Here is an 18,710-nt window from a genome sequence, read left to right as displayed (position 1 = left end):
GGTTGCTGGAGAAAGAAACTAACATCCAGAGAACAGATGATTTTATCCACCTGATTATCAAAATATTTCTCTTGTATAATTACTCTTAGGTGACTATTGGGACACAGATCTTCACATTCTGTGGTCATTCAAAGATATCTATTCACACACCTTTTCCCCAGAACCTCCCCACTGTGATCATTTAACTGTGTCCTTTCCAAGTCCCTGACCAGCCAGCCAAACCATTAGCCACTGCCCATGAATCAAAGTAGATCCATACCTCTGGTCACCTCTAATTTCAGGCAAATGAATAGCCAGTTGCACTGAGTGAAGTTCTGCCCAGTGGGAGTATTTTCCTCCACTGCTGTCCTGTACGACCACATCAGAATGGCTTCTTATTTATATCTCAGTACAAATAAACCAACTGCAAAAAGACATTCATGAGAGATTGTAAATGGAATGTGCATTGATACTAGATTTTATTAAGACAATATTAATTCACTAGATGTGATAATGAAGTGGTAGCATGTCCTGTTTTTAAAAAATCCTTTATCTGTTGGAAATATGTTCTGAAGTATTTGAAGGTAAAAAGATAAGACGTATGGGGGATTTTACTTAAAATTTTTCATGGGAAAAAAGTAGAAGGAGAGCTCAATGGAAGAAGGATAATTGTCGAAGCCAGGTGATGAGTAAGTACATGGGGGTTCATTAAACTGTTTTCTCTGCTTTTATATGTGTTTAAAATGTCACATAATAAAAAGCCTAAAAAATATTCTAATGAAAAGTATAGACAACCTCCCCTTATAAATGTACCTAAGAATGTAATCTGAATGTCACCTAGCCTCACCAGCCTGTGCCCTCAAAATAAGGTTAAATTTCCACTTGGACCCAATTTATGATGACTGTAAGCCCACTCACCCATCCCTGTGCACCAGGAGCATATTCTCACCCTCTCCAGAAGAACTCCACTATTCCAAGGAGTCCTCAAAAGGGTTCCACATGTTAGGCCACAAACTAGGCTGAAGCTGACAGCCATCCCTCAGGCTCTGCTATTCTAGCTCCCACTTGCCTACATCTAGACAATGTCTCAGCATTCCTGAGAAGCTGCTTAAAGAGGCTTAATCACTGCTGCTGTTGACAAAAAAGAATGGCATAGGAAGCGTTCCAAATTAAAGGAAACTAAAATACACATTAAAGGAAATTAAATGCAACATATGCTCCTGAGTTGAGTCTTAGACTTGGGAAAAAATGGCTATTAAGTCATTATTGAGACAGCTGAAATTACCAAAATATGGACTGTGGATTGGATGATAGTATATTAATGCTAAATTTCCAGATTTTTATCATTGCATGGTGGTTACGTAAGAGAAGGTCTCACACTTAGCAAATACACACTGAAGGATTTAGGGTGTAAAAATAAAGCAGATACATTGAAAATTCTCCCCCTCCACCCAGCCTCTCAGCCACACAATTTCCCCCTGCCCCAACAGGCAATAAATGTTTCCTCATTCTTGTATACATCCACCCAGAGGTATTTCATGCTTTTGCAAGCTAACACATGTTCTAACATCTCCTTTACACCAAAAATGGGAGCATTCTCTATACTCTGTTCTGTGCTTGGCTCTTTCTGAATATATCTTGGAGATCATTCCGTATCAGAACATGAACCATCCCCTCACTATTTTCTACAAATATGTAGTATTCCACTGGGAGATGTACCATAATTTATTTAGGCTCCATAAAATTGGTTTCCAACCTTTTGCTGTCCTTTATTAAGATCTGCAGAATAGCAACCTTCAAGGGACCCAGGAAGATTTGGGAACACAAGCATATAACAAAAGTATGAAATTAATATGGTGATAATTTTGTCAGGGATTATATTTGAAATGGTTACTAATGAATGCAATGTTTTATGTTATTAACCAGGGAAATAGACTTCACAATGAATGATTGGTGGGTACGAAAAAACAAGAATGTGTGCGGGGAAGTCAATGTTAACAGCCCTCCGTCTTAGCCATTAAACCTGTCTGAAAGAGCATTTTAACACAATGGAATTTTGTTTTCAGAACTCTAACAGACACTGAACGCAATAAGCGATGATCAAGAATAGTAGTAGAGCCACCCATGATGTTGTTGTTATTATGTCATTAATGAAAGTACCGACAGAAAAAGAGTAGTACTTTGGGTTCGTTAATAAAAGACCTGAAAAAATGTAATGGCTTAGAGTCACAACAGCAAATAAAGTTGCCTTTCACTTCACTCTGCCAAATAAGGCTGTCAGGAAGGGGAGGAAGTTAACAATGAACTGAGAGAGCAGGGTGAACTGTGTACATCCATATCTATACATACACTGAGTTTGGGGTTGTAGGGACTTTCTGTTGTTGTTAATAAATATAATTTCTGTGCCCATTTTTATCTTCAATATTTTTCCTTAGGTTCTTAAATTACAGAAGATAGTGACTTAATTTGACACAGATTTAGACAATATCCCAGAAACCCAAGAGCACATACGTCACTCATCCTGACCTAAAAGCCTCTCTCTTTGCAGGAATCAGAGCCCAGCATCTCTCTTCTCTCACAGACTCACCACCTCCTTTTCTGTTACAGTGGCCTTTTATGAGTTCTCACGCCTCCAACTGGACAGTTAGCCCTTTGAGGGCAGGACTACCACATCATAATCATCTAGGCTGTGCAGACTCCACTACCCGAGCAGGTGGGGGGCAGCCCCCGCTCTCCAGACGCGGCCCAGCAGAGGCTCCATCCACAGGGTCCACTGGCTGGTGTCACAGTGACGGTCATGTAAGTCAGTGTATCTACGCTGGCAGCAGTAGCATTGATATCTCCACGGCAGCAGCTTTGGAATATGATTTAGGGCATTGTGTCTGAGGATGAAGGCACCAAGCCTAGTTTTCTAGCTTTATTGGTCAGAATAGGCTAGGTCATTCCAGAAAACAAACCCTGACCTCTCAGCAGCTCACGCAGTGAGTTTATTTCCCAATCACACGCAGGTCCATGGAGGCTGGGCAGCTCGCGGGGCAGCATTCGTCCCAGCGGTGACTCAGGGCCCAGCTGCTTCTACAGCGTGGCTCCCCTGTCCCAGACTCCCTCTCACAGGAGAGTGAAAGCCAAGGATCTGGCGAGAACTTTTAGGGCCAGGCCTGGAAGTGCTGTGCATTATTTCCCCCCACGTTCCACTGGCCTAACTGAAAGGTAGGCTGAGAAGCACTGTCTTGCCGAGTGCTTAGGGGCAGAAATGGGATCAGGAGCATCCAGCCAGAATCCACCCTCCCAGAGATTTCACGAGCCCCCCTTAGCCTTCAGAAATCCGTTTGATGATTATCCCAGCCAGGCTTGGTTTCTCTATCTGCACCTCATCTCCCCGACTGACATACAAATTGGAGGCATAGTAGAAGGTGGGGGTCAAGAGCACAGGCCTGAGCTCCACTCCAGGCTCCTGCCCTACTGCGTGCTTTGGTAGGCAGGCGGGGCTCCTCCGAAAATTCCAGATTAAGTCGAGTGTCTGCCTCAGGAAGTTGTCGTGAGGGTTGAGTTAATGCGAGGTAGGCACCTAGAACAGTGTCACCTGCACTCAGCACTCCATAGCGTCGTTTATTATTTATTCCCCCACTTCGAAGTCTCCAGCCCTCAGAGACTTCCAGGAGGAGGTAGTCAGGAAGACTCGAACGAGTGAAACAATGGATTGTAGAGGATAGAACAAAGGAAGGGACCTTAAAGGAAAATGAGTTTCTCCAGGCAGGATGCTGTGTTCTCTTTGAATTAATATAACTGCTGAGCCCCAAAGAAAGGGCCCCCCAGGACCTGAGTCTGTCTGTCATGTGCTCCAGGGAACCTCCTTGCCTGAGTCCAGACAAGCTTCTCCTTTTATTTTTTTTGGCCATGCCACGCAGCTTGTGGGATCTTAGTTCCCCAACCAGGGACTGAATCCAGGGCCATGGCAGTGAAAGTGCCGAGTCCTAACCACTGGACCATCAGGGAACTCCCCAAGCTTCTCCTTTTAAAGTCCTACCTGTGGGAGCTGGACTTACGGCCAGCAGGGCCGGTTATCTTGCCCAGGCTGTCCTCTGGCTCTGGAGTTGGGGTGGAGGTGGGCAAGCCTATGGGAGCCACGCCTGCATGGAAAGAGCAAGGCCGCTGGCCCCTCACCAGGCAGGTCCAGGTCTGGGCTTAGGGTGTCCAGAGGGAAAATGGTCATTCTGAAATCCCAGGCGTAGGCTGAAGACCTTCTTCTAAGTGTAAGGCATTTGGGCTCACTGTGGGGACAGGTACAGGGTCGTTGCTGCACAGCAGAGGTGATCAGGCCTGCCTTCACTCCCGTGTTTGCCAAGTTGCTTGCTGACGCTGTGAAAACCCCATCCCTAGTTTTTCCACCAACATCTCCTCTGTTAATGCAGAGACCACACTATGAAAGAGGCAGCTTCCTGTGCCAGAGCCCAACAGGCCCAGCCCCCCACCCTCAGTACGCTCCCATGGAGGACATGGTGACAGTGGGGAAGGTCTCTCCTCGGGGCAGCTGTAAGATATCCCTGGGGGATAAGGCTTCCCCTGGAATGTGGCCTTTTTCTAGCCGAGAACAGTTCCAGGTAATGAGCACGCTTCAGGCTGAATCCTCTTTCTCTGGAGAAAAATTTTCCAGATATGAAAGGATCGAGGTTCCTACTTTGAGAATCTCTTCCTAGAGGGTGACAGCCCAAATTCTCCCTAAAATAATAGTAGCACGCAGCAGAAAACAGAGCAGGGGAAGCGCGGAGGAAGTAGAGGTATGGATGTGGGGGACTCGATGACACTGCCAGGGAAACGAACAAAGACTCTCAGCATCAGGCGTTCATTCAACAGGCTGGGCCAAGGGCATTCGGGGTGCCCATCCACTGCTGGGTGCCAGGGTGCTGACGCAGCAAATGGCCAACACTGGACTCTAGGTCTGTCATTTACTAGTCATGAGCCTTGGACAATGTCAACTGTCTGAGCCTTAGTTTCTTCATTTGTCAACTAGAGATAAAATTCCTTGCCCAGACTGCTTCACAAGGTTCTCCTGATGAACTCAAAAGAAAAAGGCCATGAGAAAACTTTATAAACCAGAAAGGGTTGTCTTAAAACAAAGCATTGTTATCATTGCAGTTGTTAAGACAAATCTTAGCTCTCCAGGGACCTACAATCTAGTTGCAGAAATAAATTAAGATACCTGGAACAGTAAAGTGGTAAATCATGGCAGTATGCACTCAGCATAAAATAGTGTTAGCAAAATTATATGCAGTAAGTTTTCTGAAAGACAGTCAGGTGTAGAATGAATCAGACAGAACAAATTTCATGAAAGTTGTGGTAAGAATTGAAATGAGTCCTGGAAAAAGAGAAAGTTGTAGAGAAATTGGAAGAAGTAAGGCATTAACTGTGTGTGTGTGTGTGTGTGTGTGTGTAGTAGTAGTAGTAGTAAAAAAGTGCAGCAAGGACATGTACCATTCTAGTCTATAGACATACTCAGGAAGTGAATGGTGGGAAACGGGTCTAAAGCAGAGGTTGGCAAACTATAGCTCCACAAGCCAGTTTTTGTATAATGTGCAAGCTAAGAATGGTTTTACAGTTTTAAAATGTTATACACTTATTAGAATGGCCAAAATCAAGAACACTGACAACACCAAATATTGGTGAGGATGTGGAGCAACAGGAACTCTCATTCATCGCTGTTGGGAATGTAGAATGATGATACAGACACTTTGGAAGACAGTTTGGCAGTTTCTAACAAAACTAATTTTACTTTTACCATATGATCCAGCGATTATATTCCTACTTAAAGGAATTGAATACTTGTGTCCACACAAAAATCTGCACACAGATGTTTATAGAAACTTTATTCATAATTGCTAAAACCTGGAAGCAACCAAGTTACCCCTGAGTAACTAGACAAATAAACTGTATGGTATATCTGAAAACTGAATGTTACTCAGAGCCAAAAAGAAATGGACTATCAAGCTGTGAAAAGACAAAGACGTATCTTAAACATATATTACCAAATGAAAGAAGCCAACCTGAAAAAGCGACATACTATATGATTCTAACTATATGACATTCTGGAAGAAGCAATGCTATGGAGACAATAAAAATATTCATGGTTGCCAGGGTTGAGGGGAGGGAGCGAAGAGTAGGTAGAGCACAGAGGATTTTTAGGGCAGTGAAACTACTCTGTATAATACTATAATACACGTCATTATACATTTGTCCAAGCCCATAGAATATACAAAACCAAGACTGAAATCTCATGTAAACTATGAACTCTGGATGATAATGATGTGCCAATGTAGGTCCACCAATTGTAGCAAATGTACCAGTCTGGTCAGGGATGTTAATAATGTGGGGGCAGGAAGTATATGGGAAATCTCTGTACCCTTCTCTCAACTTTGCTGTGAGCCTAAAACTGCTCTAAAAAATAAGTTTTTTTTTTAAATGTTATAAGGAAAAAAAAAGACGAGTAGGAGTGACATAGATCATAGTCCCACAAACCCTAAGGTATTTACTATCTGTCCCTATACTGAGGTTTACTGACCCTTGGCCCAAAGGATGAACATTAGACTGAATGACAGTGGAAATACAATATAACCCAAATTTGTGTGATGCAGCTAAAGTAGTGCTGATAGGAAAATTTATAGCACTAAATAAAATGTTTACATTTAGGAAAAGCCTCAAATCAATAGTTTAATGTCCGATAATAAGAAACTAAAAATATAAGAGCAAACTAAACCAAAAGCAAGCAGAAAGAAGAAAATAATAATAATAATAGCAGAAATAAATGAAATTGAAAACAGAAAAAACATAGAAAATCAATGACACAAAAACTGGCTCTTTGAAAAGCTCAATAAAATCAACAAACTTCTAGCAATACTGACAAAGAAAAAAAGAGAGAAGACATATATTATCCATATCAGGAATGAAACAGACGATATCACTACAGACCCAGCAGACATCAAAAAATAATAAGGAAATACTACAAACAACTCTACACACATGAATTTGACAACTTAGATGAAATGGACCAATTCCTTGAAAAGCACAAACTACCACAAGTCACCCAATACAGTATAGATAATTTGAATAGCCCTGTAACTATTAAGGAAATTGAACTCATAATTTTAAAACTCCCAAAAACAAATTTCCAGGCACAGATGGCTTCACCACTGAATTCTGCCAAACATTTAAGAATTAACACCAGTTCTACACAATCTCTTCCAGAAAAGAGAAGATGAGGAAACTTGCCAATTCATTTTTTCCAGCTTTACTAAGGTATAATTGACAAATAAAAATTGTATATATTCAAAGTATACAACATGATAATTTGATACATGTATACACTGTGAAATGATTACCACAATCAATTTAATTAACACACCCATCACCTTACATAGTTACCTTTTGTGTGTGTGTGTGGTAAGAACACTTAAGATCTACTCTTTTACCATATTTCAAGTATACAATAGAGTATTGTTAACTATGGTCACCATGCTGTACATTAGATCCTCAGAACTTATTTCATCTCATAACTGAAAGTTTGTATCCTCTGACCAACATCTCCCCATTTCCTTCAGCCCCCAGTCCCTGGCAACTATCATTCTACGTTCTGCTTCTATTAGTTCTACTTTCTTAAAATCCACATATAAATGACATCACGCAATATTTGTCTTTTTGTGTCTGGATGATTTCACTTAGCATAACATCCTCCAGGCTGATCCACGTTGTTGCAAATGGCAGGATTTCTTTCTTTTTTATAGCTGAATAATATTCCATTGTATATATAAATATAATTTTTTTATCCATTCACCCATCAATGGACATTTAGTTTGTTTCCATATCTTGGCTATTGTGAATAATATTACAATGAATAGTGAGGTGCATATAGCTCTTCAAGATCCAACTTCATTTTATCAAGCTAGTACTATTCTGATGCCAAAACAAAACAAACACATTGCCAAAAAAAAGATCAATATCCTTCAAAAATCCTTAACAAAATATTAACAATGGGAATTCAATAATATGTTAAAAAAATTATACACCATGACCAAGTAGGGTTTATTCCAGGGATGCAAAGCTGGCTCAATATTTGAAAGTCAACGCAATCTACCATATTGACAGGCTAAAGAAGAAAAAGTATATGATCAGAGCTACTGATGCAGAAAAAGCATTTGACAAAATTCAATACTCATTCATGATAAAAACTCTCAGAATACTAAGAATAGAGGGGAACTTCTTTTTTAAAAAAATAGTAACAGCTAACATTTATTGAGCCCTTTCTTTTTTTTCTGGCCGTGCCCCGCGGCATGTAGGATCTTAGTTCCCCGACCAGGGATCGAACCCGTGCCCCCTGCACGGGAGTCTTAACCACTGGAGCGCCAGGGAAGTCCAAGGGGGAACTTCTTAATAAAGAACTGGGGTGCTGCTTTTTTTTTGGAAATGATAAAATTGACAAATCTTTAGCTAGACTAAGAAAAAAGAGAGAAAAGATGCACATAAATTAAATCAGAAATGAAAGAGGAGACATTACAACTGATACCATGGAAATACTAATGATCCTAAGACTACTATGAACAATTATATACCAATGAATTGGAAAACCTAGAAAGGTGGAATACTTTCCAGAAATATGCAACCTTCTAAGGGTGAATAATGAAGAAACAGAATATATGAACAGACCAATAATGAGTTAGAAGATCTAATCAGTAATCACAAACCTTCCAACAAAGAAAAGCCCAGGACCAGATGGTTTCATTGGCAAATTCTACCAAACATTTGAAGAAAAATTAATGCCAATCCTTCTCAAACTCTTCCAAGAAAACTGAATAGAAGGGAACACTCCCAAACTCATTTTATGAAGCCAGAATGAAATCTGATACCAAGCCATATAAGGATACTACAAGGAAAAAAAAAAAACTAGAGACCAACATCCCTGATAAATATAGGTACAAAAGTTCTCAACAAAATATTGACAAATCAAATTCAATAGCACATTAAAAGGATCATACGCCATGATCAAGCTGGATTTATCCCTGGGATGCAAGGATGGCTCAACACATGCAAATCAATACATGTGATACACCAACTAATAAAATGATATGTAAAATCATATGATTATCTCAATAGATGCAGAAAAAGCATTTGACAATATTCAATATCCTTGCATTATAAAAACCTTCAACAAATTGGGTATGGAAGGAACATACCTCAACATAATAAAGGCCATATATCACAAGTCCACAGCTAACATCATACTCAATGGTGAAAAGTTGAAAGATTTTCCTCCAAGATCAGGAACAAGACAAGGATGCCCACTATCACCACTTCAACATAGTACTGGAAGTCCTAGTAAGAACAATTAGGCAAGAAAAAGAAATAAAATGTATCCAAATCAGAAAGGAGGAGGTAAAATTGTCTCTGTTTGCAGATGATATGATCTTATTTATAAAAAACCCTAAAGAGCCCACCAAAAAAGTCATAGAACTAATATACGAATCCAGTAAACTTGCAGGATACAAAATCAACATACAGAAATCAGTTTCATTTCTGTACACTAACAATGAAATATCTGAGAAAGAAATAAAGAAAGCAATCCCATTCATAGTCATATCAAAAGGAATAAGATAGGAATAAATTCAACCAAGGAGGTAAAAATCTGTACACTGAAAACAACAAGACATTGGTGAAAGAAATTGAAGACACAAACAAATGGAAAGATATCCCATGTTCATTAATCAGAAGAATTAATATTGTTAAAATGTCTCTACTACTTAAAGCCATCTATAGATTTATGGAACCCCTATCAAAATTTCAATGGCATTTTTCACAGAAATGGAAAAAAATCCAAAAATTTGTGTGGAATCACAAAAGACCACAAATAACCAAATTATCTTGAGGAAAAAGAACAACACACGTCCTAATTTCAAACTATATTACAAAGCTATAGTAATCAAAACAGTGTGGCACTGGCATCACAATAGATACAAAGACAAATGGAACAAAATCAAGAGCTCAGAAATAAACTCTTACATATATGGTCAACTAATATTTGACAAGGGAGCCAAGAATACTCAATGGGGAAAGGAGAAGCTCTTCAATAAATGACATTGGGAAAACTGGATAACCACATGCCGAAGAATAAAATTGGACCCCTGGGGCTTCCCTGGTGGCGCGGTGGTTGAGAATCTGCCTGCCAATGCAGGGGACACGGGTTCGAGCCCTGGTCTGGGAAGATCCCACATACCGCGGAGCGACTAGGCCCGTGAGCCACTATTACTGAGCCTGCGCGTCTGGAGCCTGTGCTCCGCAACAAGAGAGGCCGCGATAATGAGAGGCCCGCACACCACGATGAAGAGTGGCCCCCGCTTGCCACAACTAGAGAAAGCCCTCGCACAGAGGCGAGGACCCAACACAGCCATAAATAAATAAATAAATAAATAAAATAAACCCAAAGTTTAAAAAAAAAAAAAATGTTAAAAAAAATTGGACCCCTATCTTGCATCACTCACAAGAATTAATTCAAAATGGATTAAAGATTTAAACATAATACTGAAACCACAAAACTCCTAGAAGAAAACATAAGGACAAAGCTCCTTGACAATGGTCTTGGCAATGATATTTTGGATATCACACCAAAAGCATGAGCAATAAAAGCAAAAATAAACAAGTGGGACTACATCAAGCTAAAATGCTTCTTCACAGCAAAGGAAACCATCAACAAAATGAAAAGGCAACTTACTGAATGGGAGAAAATATGTGCAAATCATATATCTGATACGAGGCTAATATCTAAAATATATAAAGAACTCATACAATTCAGTCGTAAAAAACAAACAATCTGATTTTAAAATGGGCAGAAGATCTGAATAGACTTTCTTCCAAAAAAGACACAGATGGCCAACAAAAACATGAAAAGATGCTCAACAACATTAATCATGAGGGAAATCAAAACCACAATGAGATATCACCTCACCCCTGTCAGAATGGTTATCATCAAAAAGACATGAAATAAGTGTTGGTGAGGATGTGGAGAAAAGGGATCCCTGAGCATTGTTGGTGGGAAGGTAAACTGCTGCAGCCACTATGAAAAACAGTATGGAGTTTCCTCAAAAAATTTAAAATAGAATTACTACCATATAATCCAGCAATTCCACTTCTGGGTATTTATCCAAAGAGAAAAAAACACTAACTTGAAAAGATGTACGTGCCCCATGTTCTTTGCAGCATTATTTACAATAGCCAAGACATGCAAACAACCTAAGTGTCCATCGATGGATAAGTGAATAAAGAAATTGTGGTATAACATATACCATGGAAAATTACTCAGCCATAAAAAAGAATGAAATATTGCCATTTGTGGCAACATGGATGAACTTCAATGGCACTATGCTAAGTGAAATAAGTAAGACAGAGAAAGACAAATACCATATGATTTCTCTTATACGTGAAAACTTTAAAAAAAAAGTTGCACTCATATAAACATAGTAGAATAGTGGTTACCAGGGGCAGATGGAAAGATGCTGGTCAAAGGATACAAGCCTGCCATTATACGATGAATAAACTCTAGGGATCTGAGCATGGTACAGCATGGTGAATATAGTTAACAACACTACATTGTGTACATAAAATCTGCTAAGAGAGTAAACTTTTAGCATTCTCACAACAGCAACAAAGGTAACGATATGAGGTAATGGTTGTGTTGACTTGATTGTGGTAACCATTTCACAAAGTATAAGTATGTCAAATCATCACATCATGCACTTTAAATATATACAATTTTAATTTGAGATTATACCCTAATAAAGCTGAAAAACAGAACATCTATAAAAAAAACCCTATAGCTAACATCATACTTAATGGTGACAGATCAAACGTTTCCCCCCTAAGATCAGGAACAAGACAAGGATGTCTGCTCTGATCACTGCTAGTCAACATGGTGCTGAAAGTTCTAGCCAGTGCTTAAATAACATACGATAAGGAAATAAAAGGCATAAAGATCAGAAAGGAAAACATACGACTGTGCCATCTGCAGATGACATAATAATCTACATAGAAAACCTAGGGAATATACCAAAACAAAACCAACAAAAAACAACACCCATCTCCTAGAGCTAATAGTAAGATTGTAAGATACAAGTTCAACTTACAAAAATCAACTGTATTACTATATAGCTATGGAAGCTGAGATAAAAAAATGCTATACCATTTACAATTGCTTAAAAAAATTTTAAATACTTAAGTGTAAATATAACAAACATACAGGACTGAATATAAAACAGAAAATGCTGATGAAAAAAATTAAGAATGTTCTAAATAAATAGACATAGCATGTTCATGGATTAGCACACTCAACACAGTGTTGAGATAGATAGATAGGTAGATAGAGAGATAGATAGATAGATAGATAGATAGATAGATAGATAGATAGATAGAAATTCCTATCCAGATCTCAGGAAGATTTTTTTCCAGATATAGACAAGTTATTCTAAAATGTATATGGAAAGGCCAAGGAATTAGAATGGCTAAAACAGTTTTGGAAATGATGAATAAAGTGGGAGAAATAACTCTGCCCAATTTCAAGACTGATTACATAGCTCAGTAATCAAGACTGTGTGATACTGGTGGAGTAACAGACACAAAGATCAATGGAACAGAATAGAGCCCCCAGAAATAACCCCATACAAGTACAGCCAAATGATTTTTTTCAATGTCAAAGCAATCCAATGCAGGAAGGATGGTCTTTTCAACAAATGGTGCTGGAGCAACTAAAAGACACCCATAGAAAAAAAAAATGAACCTTGACCTAAACCTCACACCTTATGTGAAAAGTAACTCAAAATGGGTCATAGATTCAAATGTAAGATTATAAGTCTTCTAGAAGAAAACAGAAGAAAATCTTCAGCACTTAGAGCTTGGTGAAGACTTCTTAGACATAACACCAAAAAAGAGTCCTTAGACATGACAATCCACAAAAGAAAAAAATTGATAAATAGGACTTATCAAAATGAAAAACTTTTGTTAAAGGGATGAAAAGACAAGCTATAGACTGGGAGAAATTTTTGTAAATCACATATCTGACAAAGGACTCATCTCTAAATATATAAAGAATGCTCAAAGTTCAACAATATAAAATCCAAATAATCCCATTAGAAAATGGGCAAAAGACATGAAGAAATGTTGCAGCAAAGAACATATAAAGATGACAAATAAGCACATAAAAAGATGTTGAACATCATTAGCCATCAAAGAAATGCAAATTAAGACCATAATGAGCTTTTACTACATGGAGAGGCTGAAGCAGTTAGAATTTGCATGGCAGAGTCCTGGAGAGGAGAGAGCTTTGCAGAGAAAGAGCTCCAAAAATCTGCAGAGGAGTCTAAATCTTTGGCTGAATATAAATCTGAGCATGCATAGGGTAAAACTCAATGAGATTGGTAGAAAACAACTAACAAGGAAAGACAATTTTCCAGGGAGCTCTAAGCCAAACAATTCTCAGAGCTCACACAAAGCTGGGAATCATTCTAGCTCCTACAACAGGTGGAGGAACTTTGTTGAATACATAGGGGATTTAGTAGAAATCACATAAGTGTCATGTCCTAATAGTGTGGCTAAAATAACCCTACAGTACAGGAAAATCTATACCTGCCCTTTAAAACTTAAAGAATAAGCTTGAAAAGGATTGATATGAACCATGAGTATCTTAACTGCCTGCTACAACAAATCCAAACACTCTTTAAAGTAATGCAACAAAATAAAGCACTACTAAACACAAGATTTAAAATGTCATACACAATAAAAAATTAGGCATATGAAGAAGAAAGAAAGTGCTACCCATAACCAGGGGAAAATCAGTTAGTGAAAAAAAAATCCAAATCACATATATGACGGGAGCATGTCAAGTTGTCAGGAGCCAAATTAAAGGAGCACCCAAAGGCCAGGTCAGGGATATTTTAAATAAGAAAATATAATAGTAGTAATGGATTACAACCCATAGAATGAAATAAATATCCATGAGTCCACACTGTTATAATGAATAAATGAAGGAGAAGGGATAGCTCTTCCTTTCAGTAAAAGTCCAATTTATACATGTAGAAGAAATGAAAATAGAAAATCATTTGGGAAATACCATGGTAATAATTATTGCTGGCAAAACCTTTCAATGGATGCTAAAAGTATGATAAAAAGGAGATATTTCATTGGTCTCAAAATATGTCCCCATGGAAGCAACCTAAGTTTCCATCAACAGATGAATGGATAAAGATGTGGCACATATATACAATGGAGTATTACTCAGCCATAAAAAGAAACGAAATTAAGTTATTTGTAGTGAGGTGGATGGACCTACAGTCTGTCACACAGAGTGAAGTAAGTCAGAAAGAGAAAAACAAATACCGTATGCTAACACATATACATGGAATCTAAAAAAAAAAAAAAAAAAAAAAGGATATGAAGAACCTAGGGGCAGGACAGGAATAAAGATGCAGACGTAGAGAATGGACTTGAGGACACGGGGAGGGGGAAGGGTAAGCTGGGATGAAGTGAGAGAGTGGCATGGACTTATATATACTACCAAATGTAAAATAGATAGCTAGTGGGAAGCAGCCACATAGCACAGGGAGATCAGCTCGGTGCTTTGTGACCACCTAGAGGGGTGGGATAGGGAGGGTGGGATAGGGAGGGTGAGAGGGAGACACAAGAGGGAGGAGATGTGGGGATATATGTATATGTATAGCTGATTCACTTTGTTATAAAGCAGAAACTAACACACCATTGTAAGCAATTATACTCCAATAAAGATGTTTAAAAAAATTAAATAAAATAAAAAATAAAAATTCCAAAAAAAAAAATGTCCTCAGAAGATACTTATTAATTGTAAAAGGGAAATGGCAACTTTATATGTGGACAAACCAGGCAGACAACACCTTAAGCAAATGCTAAAAGTTAACAACACGAGTAATAACATATACTGACACCTTGTACCTCCTGATAAAATGCACTGAGAGGCACAACATGACTTCTGCAGTGTTCTTGCCAAAACTGAATAACCTCAACCTAGTCAGGAGAAAATATCAGACAAAGCCAATTGAGGAACACTGGGCAAAATAACACTTTACAAAAGTACCAAGGTCATGAGCTGTCTCAAACTGGAGGAGACAAAGGAAACATGACAGTGAAATGCAAAGTGGGGTCCTGGATTGGATTTGGGCTAGAAAAACAACATTAGAGGGGCAATTGGTGAAATCTGATCACTAATGGTATTGAATCTATGTCAATTTCCTGGTTCAGATCATTGTACTGTGGTTATGTGAGATGTTACAAAAATCCCACAGCCACCATCAGGATGATGAAAGATAAAATGCTTTCTCCCCTAAGATCAGGAGAATGTCCTTACCAGTTTTATTCATTATTTTACTGAGGACCCTATCCATTACAATAAAGCAAGAAGAGAGAAATAAGAAGATATACAGATTGGAAAGGAAGAAGTAAAATTGTCCTTATTCATCGACATGATCGTAAATGTAGAAAATCCTTAAGAACATATCACAAAGCTACTGGAATTAATAAGGGTTTAGCAAGGTTGCAGGATACAAGGTCAATAAACAAAAATCAATAGTATTTCCATATACTACATACCAGCAACAAACAACTGGAAAATGATATAAGAACAGCCAAAACTATACATGCAAGATCTGCACATTGAAAACCTACAAAGCAATCTTAAAATTTAAAAAGACTTGAATAAATAGATATACCATATTTATGGATTAAAAGACTTGATATCACCAAATGTCAATTTTCCCCAAATTGATCTACAGATTCAATGTAATCCCTATCAACATCTCAGCAGCCTTTTTGTAGAAACTGATAAACTGACTCTAAAATTTACATGGAAATGCAAAGAACCTAAAATAGAATTTGAAGGACTCACAGTACCTGATTTTAAGTTTTATTATAAAGCTACAGTAATCAACAATGTGTGTGTGGGGGGGTGGACTTCCCTGGTGGTGCAGTGGTTAAGAATCCGCCTGCCAACGCAGGGGACACGGGCTCGATCCCTGGTCTGGGAAGATCCCACATGCCGCGGAGTAACTGAGCCCACGTGCCACAACTACTGAGCCTGCGCGCCTAGAGCCCGCGCTCCGCAACAAGAGAAACCACCGCCATGAGAAGCCCGCGCACCGCAATGAAGAGTAGCCCCCACTCGCCGCAACTAGAGAAAGCCCATGCGCAGCAACCAAAACCCAACGCAGCCAAAAATAAATAAATTATTTTTAAAAAAAGAAAAAACAATGTGGGGGATTGGCTTAAGGGTAAGCCATGTGATTGACGGAACATAAAGTTCAGAAATGGACTCCATTCAAATACGGTCAATTGACTTTCAATGCGGGAAAGGAGAGTCTTTTCAGTAAATGGTGCAGGAACAACTGTACACCCTTACTAGTTGAGGGGAAAAAAAGGGAAACTCAATCCTTTCCTCATACCATACACAAAAATTAACTTTGGATGGATTGCAGAATGGTTATAACAACTTTATTCATAATAGCCAATATTTGGAAACAACCCAAACCAAATCAAGTGAATGTATAAACAGAGTCTTGTATATCCAAACAATGGACTATCACTCAGCCATAAAAAGGAACAAACTATTGATAAATTCAACAACATGAATGAATCTCAAAAACATCATGCTAAGCAAAGAAGTCCGACACAAAAGAGGACACACTGCATAATTCTATTTATATGAAGCTCTAGAAAGGGTAAAGCTAATTTGTTGGACCGGAAAGCAGATCAGTGGGTCTAGGGCTGGGGGTGAATGGTGGGGAATGACTGAATGAGGGAAAAGTCCTTTATCTGGATTGTGATGATGGTTACAAAAGTGTAAACATCTGTCAAAGCCCTTCAAACTGTACATTTTAAATAGTCATATTTTATTGTATGTAAATTATACCTCAATAAAGTTGATCTTTAAAAATTAACTGCAAATATTATAATCTTCTGCTCATCCCTGCATATCTATATATGCAGATATATCATCCCCCATATCTGTGGTCCCCAAAACAGCAGTCACCTGGGAGGCTTGTTTAAAAACTCATCTTCCCAGGCCCATCCCCAGGAGTAGGTAGGGGGCCTGGGACTTGACATTTGAAACAAGCATTCTAGATAATTCTGACTCAGGCATCCTCAAGTCCACACTTTGGAAGACTTGCCCTAAGTGGACTGTGGCATTAGATTTTTCTCCTGGATCAGAATAAGGCCGTGTTTGGCCATCTGGTAAGCGCGTCTCTGAGATTTACTCAGGCCTGGCATTTCCAATTTACAGCAGGAGGTGATACTGGAGCTATCATGGCAGACAGTGTGATACCCTCTCTTCATTTTAATCCCAGCTTGAATGACTCTGATCAAGCCACGCCCCTCATCTGTGAAATGCAGTTAGAGTTGCTGCCCTGGCAACCTTTCTAACTGGTGTGGACCAACTGAAAGTTTTTGAATAACTCTCATCCATTGGTAGGCTTAGCCCCACCCATGTTGCCAGGGCAACCAGGCCTGCTGAGACTGGCCCCGCCTCCCAGGCCCAAGTCACCAGTAGAGAGAGGAAGGCAAGGAAGAAGAGCTTACAAAGAAGCCCTCACGGTGCTGTTCTCCTCCCCAAGGCAGGAAAGAGGCTGGGAGATGGGGAGAAAGGGAAACAGGCAGTCCTTTCAAGGGTTTAGGGAGCCAGGGCCTAACATGGGTCCCACAAACGCAAAAGCCTCCTAAAGCTGTTTTTCAGAAGCTGGGTCGGAAGAAGGCCTCAGAGCTGCTGTCAGGCATGGAAGGAGCCACCATGAGAAGCCACTGCTGAGGAGAAAACCCTTCTCAGTCCTGAAGGGAAGAAAGCTATGCCACCATGGGTCCCCAGCTGGGCGTGGGCCCAGGTTTCTCATAAAGGGAGTAGATGAAAAGGCATGGGGAATGGTGAAATGAGGATTCAGCAAAAGCTTCAAACTGACCTATATAAACCTATTAAAATATAACAGAACCAAAGCTTGTTAACACAAAATGGGGGGTAGTGCAGGGGGAGCCAGGTGGTAGAGAGGGAGTAGAGAAATAAAATCCCAAAGAATTAGCCTCAGGAGACTGGAGTTAACTAACTGCACACAAAATGCAGCTCTGAGCTTCTTGGCAGTGAAAGCAGAGAAAGGAGCAGATGGGTGACATTAGACTCTTCGACTTCCCTAGTAGAAGGCAGCATAAGTACCAATTTTTCAGGAAAGGAAATTGATTTCCTGACTCCCAAGCAAGACAGCAAGCCACAGCTTCTCCTTATATTTCTTTCCACTTGAAATGGGGATTCAGCATCTGTAGCAAAGGGAATTCTTCAAAGAGATGATAGTGAGGGGTTTCAAATCAAGGAAAATGAGGAACAGTTTAGCTCAAGAGGAAGAACGAGGTTGACTAGAGGCTATAGCCTTGAAGCTAATGAAGCTTAACTTCAAAACCCCACACACCTAGGGCCTCTCCCCAAGTTCTCTCCCCTTTTTCTGTCTGTCCAATGAAAACTGTAGAGATTCGGTGTTTTGCTTTCACTGATTTTACAAACTCAAATCGATTCATGGACACAGAACGGGATTTAGAAACAAAAGCAAAAGCAGTAAGTGCTCTCCTAAAAGCCCAGCATATTGGCAAGCTAGCCTGGGAAACACTTTGACCTTGGACCACGAGTTGCTGGGGAAGCC

The 18,710-nt window shown here is 39.4% G+C and overlaps 1 pseudogene; it reads left to right on the top strand.

The window, feature by feature from the left end:
- LOC133091213 (E3 ubiquitin-protein ligase RBBP6-like) overlaps positions 1–18,710 on the top strand; it is a 59,238-nt pseudogene that overhangs the window by 12,650 nt on the left and 27,878 nt on the right.

The sequence above is a fragment of the Eubalaena glacialis genome, chromosome 1 (assembly GCF_028564815.1).
Source record: "Eubalaena glacialis isolate mEubGla1 chromosome 1, mEubGla1.1.hap2.+ XY, whole genome shotgun sequence".
NCBI classification, from domain to species: Eukaryota; Metazoa; Chordata; class Mammalia; order Artiodactyla; family Balaenidae; genus Eubalaena; species Eubalaena glacialis.
The sequence above is the reverse complement of the archived record's forward strand: the minus strand, read 5'-3'. Positions and strand labels throughout refer to the sequence as shown.